At 43.4% G+C, this 13,453-nt stretch overlaps 1 protein-coding gene across 1 annotated transcript in view; it reads left to right on the forward strand.

Annotated features, from left to right (window-relative positions):
- Positions 1 to 13,453, forward strand: part of DOCK2 (dedicator of cytokinesis 2) — a 345,160-nt gene that overhangs the window by 100,353 nt on the left and 231,354 nt on the right. The window lies entirely within an intron of this gene.

The raw sequence follows: 13,453 nt of genomic DNA on the forward strand, positions 1-13,453 counted from the left end.
ATGTGACCTTGGGCAAGCCACAGAACCGCTGCAGAAGAACCATAAAATCATGTGATTTTTTGGAGACCTATCCACGATGATAATCTGATTTCAAAAGTCATTCTCTGATTCGCAATGATATTGCTGAAGCTTCCTAATGCCATTTAGCGCCTAAGAACCCTCCTCCCAGGCACTGCCCTCAACTCTTCTAAATGTTCACCTGAGCTGGGGACAGGAGACGAGGCCATTTTATAGAAGGTCATGCAGATTAAGAGGAATAGCACGGTGACCTCACAGTCACAGAGCCAGGCTCAGAATCCTGGAAAAGGTTACATGCTGGAGTCAATTTATTTCCTCCATAAAGAGCTGTTGAGTTTTGAGGACCTACTTTTCTTTCTCGTCAGAGCATTTAGAGGCATCAAGGATCTTCAAATAGGGGTTTGGTCCTCTCAGCCACAGTGCTATAAAGCCACATCCAGTTCCAGGGCACCCCTTTGCACCCCAGAGATCTGAGAAGGGGCTGTCCTTCACATCCATCCCCTTTCAGTGTGGCTGATCACAGAATTCACTCTCAGAGAGAAGCCTTCAGATCCGGAATCAGAGAAGACAGTGATTTAATAAGCTGCAGACAAATCCAAGAGAGATTTATGAAAGTGCCCCCCTCTTTTTTTTGGCTGAAGTTAAGGGAAAAAGGGGCATACAATCAAAGAAAAGAATCCCTTTTGAACCTCCAAAAATACTTAGAATAGCAGCTTTTAATGACATTATGAAGTACAGTTTAATTGGGCAGGGGAGGAGGCTCCTGGATCACTTCTTTAATGCCAATCCAAATCAAATCTTCTGAATTAAAAAAATAATAACTTACCTCATTAAAGCTAGAGAACAGCAAAATCACGCTGCCCTCCCACCTTTCAGTCCATGTTCCAGGGGGTTCTTTTCCAGTTTGGGAACGATTCTTTGTACAAGTGCAAACACATGTAATGAGGAAATTTATGTAAACCTCTAAAAGGTTGTATGTTTACTCCAATTTTTTCTTTGTTGTTTTCATTGTGAAATTATAGGCATGGATGGCTTGAATTGTAGTAAGGAAGGTTTTAGAATGTTCTGAGGCTTTTATGTGGATCTGTTCACGTTTTATTTTGCTGATATCTTCCCCCAACACCTTCCTAGAATAGAAGGAAGTTTCCTTAAGACCATGACACAGTTAAATTGAAAACCAGCTACAGAGCCATCTCAATTCAGGTAATATTTATTGAAAATATAAAAATGTAGCAGCACTGCCCTACAGGGAATATGAAGGAAATATAGTAATGAATAATTTTATGGCCACCATTTATTTAACTTATATTTTGCACCTTATATTTTGAAGGTGCTATGCTCAGCTTTCCCACACATTATCTCATTTCATTATCATGACATCCCTGGAAAGTGTAGGTGTTCATATCCCCACCTTCCAGATGAGGAAACTGGAGGTTAGAGAGGTTGGGAAACTTGCCATCAGTCACATACCAAGTAGCTTGTGAGAGCCCAGAATCCAGCTGATGTCTCTCTGATTCCAAGGTGCACTTTCTGGATTGCTGTGCAGAATGGCATCTGGAACAGAAGGGTTTCTGTCCCCTTAGGGAGCTTGCAGTTGGGAGAGAAAATATTTACCCCAAAGGTCTTCACACTTGAGCCCACATAGGCCGTGAAAGTAATAGGAATAACTGCCTGAAAGGCAGTTGTTATGCCTTTTAATAAGATGACCTTATCAAATACACATTTCTAATGTCATCTTCAGCTAACTCTTGACAACAGATTTTCCACTTGCCCATTAACGTGAGAACTTTACACTTCACAAAGAAGAGTGACCCCTCTCATTTTTTCTTAAAACACAGTGCCCTTTGGTCTGTGATTCATATCCCCACCTTTGACAGAGACAAGTATGCAAGTGTTTCTCTACTACTAAGGAAGCAAGGGTAGAAATGATCAGTGGCCGCTCAGCTTAGGGTAGGGAGTGATAGGGAGTAGTGAGGACTGGGGCAGAGTGTGCCCTGGGTATATATGATGGCTGAATCAATGCCCAAATGGATTTTTATGTGAAATCTGATTTTTTTAAAAACAACATGCAGGTTGAATAAAACCTACCTGTGGACCCAGGGCAATAGCCTCTGGTGTAAGTTTGTAGCTTAAAAGATTTAATAAACATATAGATTTATTTATAAATAGCCCTTTAAGGATGACTATCAGCAGAATTCAGTGAAAACAATGCTTTTGGAAGGCTGGGGACAGGTTCATGGAGGAGGCGGGAAGTGAGTGAACATTAGAGAATAGTGAGTTTGATAAAGGCCTTCTCTGGACGAGTCTGCAGGGAGACCGTGGCTTGTTCCAGCTGGAGCGTGTCTGGCTGCAGACCACTGCTGTTTAAACCTCAGGAGGACTTGGGTTCACCTTTGCCTGACACACTCCCTTGCTAATGGGGGCCTCAGCCTGCACCGTAGGCTCTACCAGGCCTACTCCTGGGAATACTGGTCCAGTGTTGGAAAAATGACATTTATTGTTTATAGAAATTAGTATTATCAAAACATCTTGAGTTTCATAGAGCATTTGGAAATATAGAGGAGCACCCATGGCCTCCTGATTTAGAGGTAACCTTCATTTACTCTTCCTCTCTTTTGTACCATGTTATTGTATGTAATTGTCATAATGTTTCACCAGGCTCATGATCGGCATTGAGAATTCTTGGGAACATTTTCCCAGGCTATTTTTAAGGACTTTGTGGGACTCTGTTGTATAGATGGGCTATAACCGATTTCACTATTTTCCCTTTTAGGGAAATTTGAGTTCATTTAATTTTATGATAGAAAAAGTTACTGGAGTCCATAGCTTAGTAGACAACCCATTGTTCTCTTTGCTCATGATTTCTTTATTCTTGGGCAGGACTCTCACCCTGCTTCCCCAGTGTTTGCCCAGGGTTTTGACTCTCTCTTCTTCCTCCCCTTTCTCCCTCCCTCCTTCCCCCCCCCCCACACACAGTACTTTGCTTCTTCCTAGTGCAATAGATGCAGCATAAAGCAGACCCTGTTGTCCTCTCATGTGGAGCTGGTGGCATAATCTAATTTGAGAGGGAACGTGTTTTCACAACTGGACCTTCATCCCCAGTGGTAGGGGTGTGTCTGTGTGTGGATATTCTCCGCACTACCAGGCACTTAAACACAACCACACTGAGAGCCCTTATTAGCTCTGGGCAGCCAGAGTAGATTTGCTGAGTGTGACATCCTCTAGGCGGGAGCGACTCCCCAAGTGGAACCAGGCGCCGGAGCCAAGGGGGAAGCCAATTACCCAAAGGCAAACGAGGCCTTAACTGTGGCTTGAGCTGAAGAGGGTAAAATTACCAGAGGAGAGATACCCCATTTCTGAAGTAGGCCCAGCCCAGGGCAGTTGCTGAGAACCAGGACTTGGCTCTGGTCCCGATTCTGTGGCCTTAACCAGGACACTTCACCCCAGGAGCATCCGATTCCTGACTTTTCAAATGGAGCACTGTGGGATACTCACCTCCTTGGTTTACTGCGAGCAGTAAATGGGACAATGCCTACATGAGGCATAGTGGGGTCTGGTACCCAGAAATGGCTCATCAATGATTATCATCATCATCAATAACTGTTATTAATATTTGTCATTGGCTGGTAGTGGAGCAGAATGTGTAACTGGACCTCGAGAGATGGAGATTCTAAGCCCTGCAGTTTTCTTTTAATTCCAACTGGGAAGTGAATGGATCTCTGAGTCTCATTTCTTCTTCTTCTTTTTTTGTCTCTCAAATGAGATGCTTGGATTAGGGGCTACAGCAGGTGTGTGGACCTCCACGCGCCGAGGACTACCGCTCACTCTCTCGTGGAGCCTCACGTCAGCCCTGTCTTATAGGTGCCACTATTAACTCCGTTTTGCAGAAGCTAGAGTTGAGACTTAGGAAGCTGGGAAAGTTGTCAACTCCTCCTTCCATGATGAGTTAAAAGTTGGCACCCAGTGTAGTACCTCTGGGCCTCTTATGCTGACAGCTTCTGGCCATGCAGTGGGTTCCTTGGTTTACATTTGGTTTATCATAAGTCAGACAAATGCAGTGAGAATCTAGGTAGCCTGGATCGGGGAGGGGGCTGCTCCTCTGATGCTACCCTCACATTTTCACTATATTTGCACAACCCACCTTCTTTATTTCAGGCAAAGAGCATTTTCTCGGTATTCTGGGCACTGAATAGTGCTCAATAAGTGTTTAAGGACGAGGAATACTTACCTTCATTGAAGGGAGATCAACAGTGTATTGGAGAAAGCACCATGCTAAGAGTTAGGAGAGTTAAACTCTCATCCAGGAAAGCTGCTAACCAGCTACGTGACCTTGGACGAAGCACTTAACCTCTCTGGGCTCCATTCTCCATGTGCATCATCAGAGAGTTGGAGATCTGAAGTCCTGTCCACTTTTGATAGTCACTGAGTCTGTACCGCAAGAACATCACAGAAAAGGAGGCAGCAACTTCACGTACAATTAAAACTGCTTGAAAAGTGTTTTGTCATCCTGGGGCTTGGAGAGCACTAGTGTCAGCTGGACACGAAGACACGGAGGACAGACGCATTGTGTTCAGCTGTATCCTGGGCAGTGTATTGTCCACATAGACCACAGCCTAATCCATGCTGTGTCATTGAGACATTTGCACGGACAGGGCCTGTGTTTCCTGGCACGGGGGACCTGAAAAGAGGGCAGTGGTCAGGACAGTAGGGCCCACACTTGCAGGTGGATTTTTCTCTTCATACACATATTTCTGTGAGCCTCAAAAAATTGCTTTTCACCAGGCTCAGCCCTGCCAACGTCCCAGATTTGCCAGGACCTATGTGTGTAGCAAGATGCTTGGTTTGGTTTGGTTTATGGGGATTCTGGGCTCCCCTGGTGGCAGCGGCAGGTTTTAAAATCAATTACAGTCCAGGTAGCAAGAGGGTCACTACAATGCTCCACTGTTTGCCTGAGGCCTGTGCTAAGAAATCACACAAGTCCCCATTGCCTCCCAGGAATATTTGTGGTGTTTCAGGGGCCTGCGGTGAGTTGCAAATCTTGATAGATGGTGGGACCTGCTATCAGTGAACAGCAGAGTATCTTGTACTGTGCTTCGAAGGAAAAGGAGAGATAATTCTCAGAGCACAAGATATGTTGTTCCCACTTCCTAGTTCATCATGGGCTCTCTGGCCACATACATCAAGACACAGCCCTGGGGCTTGTGGGTGGAGTGGAGAGATGGCTTTCCTGCTCTCTGTCCACAGAGGAGCAGCTCTGACATTCTGCTCCTCCCTGTGGCCTGCCTTCTGGCAGCTTTTTGCTCCCCAGGCCTAGGTCTGCCCAGACGCTCCTTTTTCCTCACTTGCCAACCTCAGGGATACACTGGGAAGCCCTCCCCAGTGTCTCTTTCCTAGTTGGTCCTGGGGAGTGGGGCACCCTCAGAGCGCACTGCTGGGTGGCTGTAGCTTCCTGTGCTTCTCTCTATGCCTGAAGGCCAGAAGTGAGGGATACAGAGACAGGAGGAATCTGCCTAGGAGCAAATCCAGTTCACTCAGCAGCCATTCAGGGCTCCCGTTGTCAGCCCTCTTCCAGCCTTGCTCTGCCTGCTCTTGCGTACGGGTGTACATCCCCTCTGGTGGCTAAGTGCCATCACGAAGCTCACAGTCCCTGGACTTAAGCTCTGGTATGTCTTTGCTTTCACCTCAAGACCTGTATCTTTAACTGCCTCTCTGATGTCTCAAATTCCATACAGGATAGGTGGAGCCACCTTTGTAATGAAGAGAGAATATTTAAAACAGGTTTTTCAATTCCATAAATGTCTATTGATTCCTTGCTATACACAAAGCATTGAGTGGCCATTCAGAAAATAAAAAGTTGGCAAAAACACGATGAAGTCCTGAAGGAGCTTGCCTTCATTTGCAAAACGAAGCACTCTTTATTAAAATGCAGGCTGAGTATTCTACATAGAAATATGAGCAAAGTGCCTTAGGACTTGAGAAGACTGGGAACTTTTAGGTCCTTCTTCTTGTTTATAACATCAAAATACTATCTTTAAAAAAAACACAAGAAACGTAAGAGAGTTTCAGAAGTGTGAATATTCATTTTTTTCTCAATATATTGAACTAGGTTTTGGTAACCTTTGAGTTTCTTTTCCTCATAATCTTGACTTTGGCCTCAAGTGTATAAAGAGGGTTTCTTGGATGATCTTTTAGCAAAGACTTGCTGAGTTCCGGAGACCCACTATGGGTTTATTCATTTTGTTTTACAGTCTCTGAGTTCTGTCCATTGGTGACTTTAGCAAAGTCATGTCGCTTCATTGCTCCCCAGCTTCTTTATCTGTAAAATGAGGATAATAATCATGTTGTTGAGAATATGAAATGAAACCACACTTAGCATAGCCCCTGGATGGTAAAAAATGCTCCATAAGAGGGAGCTTAAAATGAATATAAGTATAATTATTATTTTCATAAATTATTTATTCTTAATTATTATATTCATTTTCATTATTATCAGTTCAGAGTTGGAGCCAATGCAGAGCATTAAAAATAAAAAGTTGCCTAAATTGACTCTTAGGATATTAAGATAGGGAAAAAAGCCTGTGTAAGAGGATATACGTATATACTACCATAATTACAATAATAGCTACTTTTTATAATTTTTATAGAAACCGTGTAGTTTGCTGTCATTCTTTTGCATATGGAGAAATTTGCTTAACTGCACCAGATCTTGCAAATGAGCAAGCTTACAGCTACTTAGCTGTTTTTAACTACTGATCTGGGTGCTGTGTTTTCCCTCAGTCTGTCTGTTCCTCTCATAGGAGGGGGAGATGAGACTGGTAGTTTGAATCAGCACCCTCTGTCACTCACCTGCATAAACTGCACTTGACCCTGGCCAGTGGCCAGGTGGTTTATAAGGCCTGTTTGGAGGCCCTGCTTTGCCCACTGGCTCTCAGAGCCGAGGGATGCGTGGGCATGTTTCCTGGACAGTCAGCTGCTGTTTTGCCTGGAGTACAGTCGATTTTATTGATTTTTTTTTTTTTTCCAACACAACAGTTTCAAAAAGTTCTTTTGCCCCAAAGTAGCTGATCTTTTAAAATCTTTGCTATTTTCTTCTGGTAAGACTTTCAGATAACAGGGTAAATACAACTAACAATCACATACTTTAGGTGACAATGAGATATTCTAGAACATATTTAAAGGTTTCACAGAATGCAGACACATAGTTCAGTGAATCCTTGGAGAGATCACCTAATCTAACCTCCTCATTTGACAGCCGAGGACACCGGTCCAAAGAGTGGACATGATGTCCTGCCCAAGATCATACCGCAAATTTTGTCGCGGAGATGGGAAGCCAGGAATCCCACTTTTGATTTCTTTCTTTTAACTTGTGTTTCTCAAGTGTGGATATGTACCACCATATGCAAAATTATCTTCCTTGGCATGAAGGATAATTTTATTTATTTATTTATTTATTTATTTATTTATTTATTTATTTATTTTTTAAAATATATCTTTATTGATTTCAGCGAGAGGAAAGGAGAGGGAGAGAGAGAGCTAGAAACATCAATGATGAGAGAGTCATTGATTGGCTGCAGCCCGCAACCCAGGCATGTGCCCCGACCGGGAATCGAACCCCGATCGCCTGGATCCCAGGTCGACGCTCAACCGCTGAGCCACACCCGGCCAGGCTGAAGGATAATTTTAGGTGTGCACAGATAGAATACTGTATCTTAGAAGCAGATGGTTTATTTTCTTTCAACTCCCTTTCAGTCTTTCTGTGTCAGAGATTATACCCCTTTCCTATTTTGTCTTGAGTCATCCTCTGCTAATGTCCCTGATAACAAAGAGGGAGCAGACCTAAGGCTTAAGCTCCTCCTAGCATATAATAAAAGGGTTTTGTTTTCATAGTGTTAACATACATAGATACAATTGTATTGATTTTTTTTTTTTTCTTAGAGGAAGGGAGAGAAAAAGAGAGAAGGAGAAACATCAGTGTGAGAAAGAAACATCAATTGGTTCTCTCTGCACATGCCCCAACCAGGGATTAAACCCACAACCTGGGTATGCACCCTGACTGGGAATTGAACCCACTACCTTTTGGTGCATGGGATGGATGACGCTCCAACCAACTGAGCCACACTGTCCAGGGCTGTTTCCATAGTATTGATTGTTACACTTACCTTGCCATCTATGGCAAGGATACAGGTTTTCAAGTAGCATATTTTTTATTTAAAATACATGTAAACAGAGTAGAATGAATCTACTTTATGAAAAATATTAAGTAAATAATAGTGCATGCTGTAAATTATGAGGAATACATGGTGAGCTTCACATTGGCAAAAATAATGGTTAACTAAAGCTTAGAAAATATTTGATTCTGCTCTTTTGAATGCTCTAAGCCCTTTGAGAATAGATGTAGCTGAATCCAACTTTCTCTCTTATTCATGTCATGCCTTTTTAATGTAGCAGCCAGAAAAACATTATTAGATCTAAGAGGAAAACATAAAAACTATCTATATACCAGAGATGAATTCAGAAATATCGACAATCTCGTTATTGGTAACTTTCCTACAAGCTAAACAGATGGTTCGGTAGGCAGTTTAGTTTTGTAGATACTTTTGTGTATCTTTTCAACGATAAGCTGCACGCCATTGCATTTATCGAGGACAGAATCTGGTTTTATGTTTCAGGGACTAATGCTCTCTTTTAGGCCCCATTCTTGTCTTGTGCTCCCCTTCTACGAATTACTTTAATTTCTGATTCTTTTGCTGTTCATTGAGAGGGTGCGAATGGAAGGAAAAAGTGGCAGAATGTAACTTACCAAACATTTCCCATTATCACGTCTTAACGATTAGAATGTATGGATGAATGGAAGGGGGATATTAAAGTTATTCAAAAATGGGGGTATAGTTAGGTATAGGTAACTTTCTTTTTCCTGTAACTTACATATATCAGTATATCAGGTGAATACATGGAAAGAAAGATATACTATATTACACTATTTGGGTGGTTTTTCCATGATCTTTACCATTATTTAATACGGTTTAATTTATTTTCCTGCTCCTTGAAGCAAAAGTCCCTGCTTACCTATAACTTAGCTACCCTGAGATTCTGGAGCTCCAAGGACCAGTTACTGTGAGCCTGGCAAGAGCTGGTCGGTCATCAACATCACATAGCACTCATTCACGTCTCTCTGTGCTTTAGGCCATTACATGTTTTTTGTGTTTTTTTTTTTCTAGAATGCTCCTTCAGTGGGAAATTTATTTAGAGGAATCAAAAAAAAAAAAAAAAAGAAAAGGAAGGCGGAGTCAACTTCTGGTCATTTATGGGCAGTTGGAGTCAAATGTTTGAAAAATGGGCTTTTGAATCAGCAGAGAAGTTACAGAGTGACCGGTGGAGTTGCATACAGATGGGCAGAGTGCTGAAACGCCAAGAAATAATGCCACTCCTATCGCGGCTAGTAAAAAGACTGCATCGCTAAATCCAGGGCTGGGAAGGTTAATGATGATACATCCTTTTTTAGTCTCAAAGATTAACAGGATAAGTTGCATATTCAAGTCAATTCAGACACACTGCTAATGGAGGAAGCATGCAAAATTTATTTCTACAGCACCTCCTAAATTATGATCACTCACTCTTCTCTGGCAGCTGCTCTTTGTCTCGGTAGGAGCTGCCTGTTACTTAAAGGTACTTAGAGTGGGTACACATCAGTGTGTCGTAGGGCATCTTTGGACCTGGGGAGTTTGATGAGTTGGGCGGGGGGTTGTTCCCTTCAGTCCTTAATCACCACCTGTCCCCTGCTGGGTGTTTCTCTGATGGGCTGTGTGTACCTTATCATCAGCCAGGTTGTTGTTTGTCAGGGATTTTGGTTTTAATAGTTGATGAGACAGTGGAACTGAGCTGAGCTGAGAAGAGGGTGGGAGGTGGGAAAGAGAATGGGAGAGAAGAGGGAAGAGCTGCTCTCTCTTTATGCAGAAGGTTCCCCAAGTAGAGTTGGGGACAGCATCTTTGGGTTACTGATCCTTGAGTCCTATCGAAGACCAAAGCTCAGATGCCATAGGAACCATTTCCAGTCTTTAAGCACACACAGGCTTTGGAGTGTAAATTCCTGAGTGGGAGGCCCAGGGCAATATCTCAAGCAATTGGCTTGATTTCCTCAAGCCTCACTGTGTACACTTGTTCAACAGGGAAAGTAATAATCTCTACCTGATAGCAACTTGTATTTTTAATTTTGGTAGAATTTACATATAGTGAAATGTACCCATCCTAAATGCACAGCTCAGTGAATTTTTTACATCTGTATACACCCATGCAACCACCACACATGTCAAGATATAGCTTATTTCTATTGCCCAGAATGTCACATATGGAATATTTTAAAAAATAAATAATAGTAGCTTACACTTTTATAGTGCTTATCATGGGCCAGATGTGCTACTCTCTCTAAGTGTTTTCCATATGTCATCTTATTTCATTCTCACAGCCTTGTGAAGGGAGGTGCTCTTACTATCTCCACAAAAATAAAAGGGGATTAAGTGACTTGCCCAAGGATACAAGGACAGTAACTAAGACTCCTGCTTTCAATGTCTGCACTCCATTGTGGACTCTATGACACTGGCCGTGTAGCCTGGTACTTACCTACTTATTAAGTGCATCAGATGAATGAGAGTGGAGCCTCCTTAATGCTGACCTTTCCTTTCAGTCCTTCCCTCCTTGTCTTGGGCTAGTAGGTCATGTGTGACGCGCTCATCGGAGAGCCCTTGAGGGAAAAGGCCAGGCTTCAGCTAAGGCTCCTTCCCAGCTTCAGCAGTCAGGGGTGTTGTAGCTGCTCACAGTCCTCCACTGTTCCCCCAAAACCCTGCCCCAGCTCCCACTCAGCCGGCACTACTTGGCAAGGTGACAGTGTGGACACACTCATTGGTTAGGTCACCTGGGCAGTTCTGGCTGCTTAACCACCTTGGGACTCTATCTAAACCTTGTCCTGGGGGGATCGAAACATTTCAAGTGGAAATTTGTCCTGTTTCCAAGCCCCTTCCGCCCCCTCGTCCCAGGTTCCCAGTGTCCAAGCCTCCCTGTCCGCCCCCTCGGACCCCACGCTTGCTGTGTTTCCTTCTTCCCTTCGTTTCCTCCTCTTCGTCTTGTCTTCCTCCCCCCTTTTTCTTCTTCTTTTCACTTCATCATGGTCTTCATGGTGGTCACCACACAAACCAGCCACTCTCTCGCTGCTGAAAGCCCCGTGCTTGCCCGCTGTCGGTTCTTCGTGGGAGGCAGCCATGCTCAGCGTGTCTTCCGTAGAGTTGAATTCATGCTCAGCCTCAAAGGAGCGTGCACACGGGCATCCTTTGTCCTGAGGTGGGTCCCAGGGGGCATCTCCACAGAGTATTTATTAGATTTCCAGGAGTATGTAGCATGCTGGGTTAAATGGGGTCCTTCTCTGGTTAGTTTCACCTCCATCTTAGATTAGCCTGGATCTGACTGGGTTTTGGTGTCTGTCTCCCTGACTGGTCATTGGAACCCTCTGCCCTTAGGCATCTTCTCTTACCAGTTGGCTGTTCATTGTTTGGCCTTTCCCACCATTTGTTCAGCCATTTGGCTCAGTTTCCTCATTCCATTTGCCAGGGTATTGTTCTAGTTTCTTACTAACTTGCCTCACTATACACCCCTGTGCCAAATGTGATGCCAGGCACTCAATAAATATTTAGTCACTTAAAAAATAAACAAAGGCATCCTGTGAGGACAAGCAGGCAGCCGTGAGCTCTCTCTCCTCCATGTCTTGTTTTACTGTTTTGCATGACCGCATGACACAAATGAATCAAAACCATTAGCTTTTCTCAGGGTCTCTTCAGAGTGAAAATTCCATGATTTGATGTCAAAAGCAGCTAATCAGTACTAAACTTAATGTAGAACATTATCATTAGCATGCACAATGAAACATTTCTTTAAGAATTCCATGCCACGGAAAGCTGTGTTTCTCGAAAGGAATTGGTTCTTCTCGGCTTCAGTGCCCAGCAAACTGGAAAACTTGGATGATTCCCTTTCTTGCGCTGATGTCATGTGAGCGAGGAGCCACATTTCCTGGGCAACCGGAGCCTCAGGTTAACTTTTGCACTGGCGTGTCACCTTCCTCCTCCTTTTAGTATTTATGGACTAAGATAATGTAAGAATAATACGCCTAACCAACGATAAATATACCAACGTGTCATGCCCCAAGTAAAATATTAATGCCAGTTTCATAAAAGGACAATTTGAGATTTATCAGCAGGGACTGAACATATTAGCAAACCCAGTATGTTTCATTTTATGTGTTTTTTTATACCATTCCCATCAGTTGACTGGTTCTTTATTACACTTGGACTGCCCAGGGGCCAGGACCACATATTGTCCCCTCTTTGTGAGAAAGCTCATTACAGGTCATTGACTGGTATTTATTCTCTTTATTTCCTCCCTTCTCATACTTTGCCCAGTTTCCTCTTCATTAGCTTTAGAGGCCGAATGGAATCTCTTTGATCCTTTCATTTCACTAGTGGGCCTAAGTATGTGATTCTTTTCTTAAATCATTTGTGCTCTGGGCCTTCAGGGGAGGGCTCTGTTGGCTCGTTGGCATTGGCAGGAAGGAGAAATGAAGCAGGGGAAGCCCCTGCCCCTTTAGGGCCTCAGCCATCCTCCAGCTTCTAAGCCGAGTCCTGTTAGAAAAGAAAACCAGGCCAAGAGGAGAAATTCTCCCCGTTTACGGTTTCACTTAAAGGCGGGGGTAAATGACAATGATTTTCCCCCTGCGTCTTTGAAGTGTGTTTCCAGTTCTTCAGCTGGTTTGAAATATATTACGTTTCTCAATTTTCCCCTTGTAACAAACAAGACTAGATTTTAAATGTGTGGGGCTCTACGTGAGAGGGACCCCAGCCTCCTCTCCTTGGAGCTGTTACGGGGAAGGTGAGGGAAGGAAGATTGGAAACAATTGCACAACCATTCCATTTTGCTAATGTTCGAATCCAGGGGAATTTTCTCATTTAATTCTCTGAAATGAAGAGCCCCACTGTTAGCCTTAAAATGTAAGCAAGAGGCTTTTAATGTGCACTTTCCCCAGAAATGGAATTCCACCTGCTCAACACTGCTGTTGGTTTTTTGTTCTCTTCGGTGTTTGTAAGTTTTGCCATGGCAGCGATGTAGGATTGTTGGAGTGCTTGAGGATTGCCGGTAAGTGCATTGTTATTCTAAACTGCAAACAGAAATGTGAAAGGATGTGCAGAGAAACACTTGCCTGAGCTCTCCTTTAGTCTATCCACACACAAAGGGAATATGAAAATCCGAGGCATATATCCCAATTATTTCAGTTTATACCTGCCTCTTTAAACTCAGTTCTCCGAGTTTGGTGTTTTGGACAAAGCACACTTTGTGTGAATGATACAGATAATAGCTCCGAGTCCATTTCATTCTAGCCCAGACCAGGTGTTTTGTC

The sequence above is a fragment of the Miniopterus schreibersii genome, assembly GCF_964146895.1.
Source record: "Miniopterus schreibersii genome assembly, chromosome: 4".
Lineage (NCBI taxonomy): Eukaryota > Metazoa > Chordata > Mammalia > Chiroptera > Miniopteridae > Miniopterus > Miniopterus schreibersii.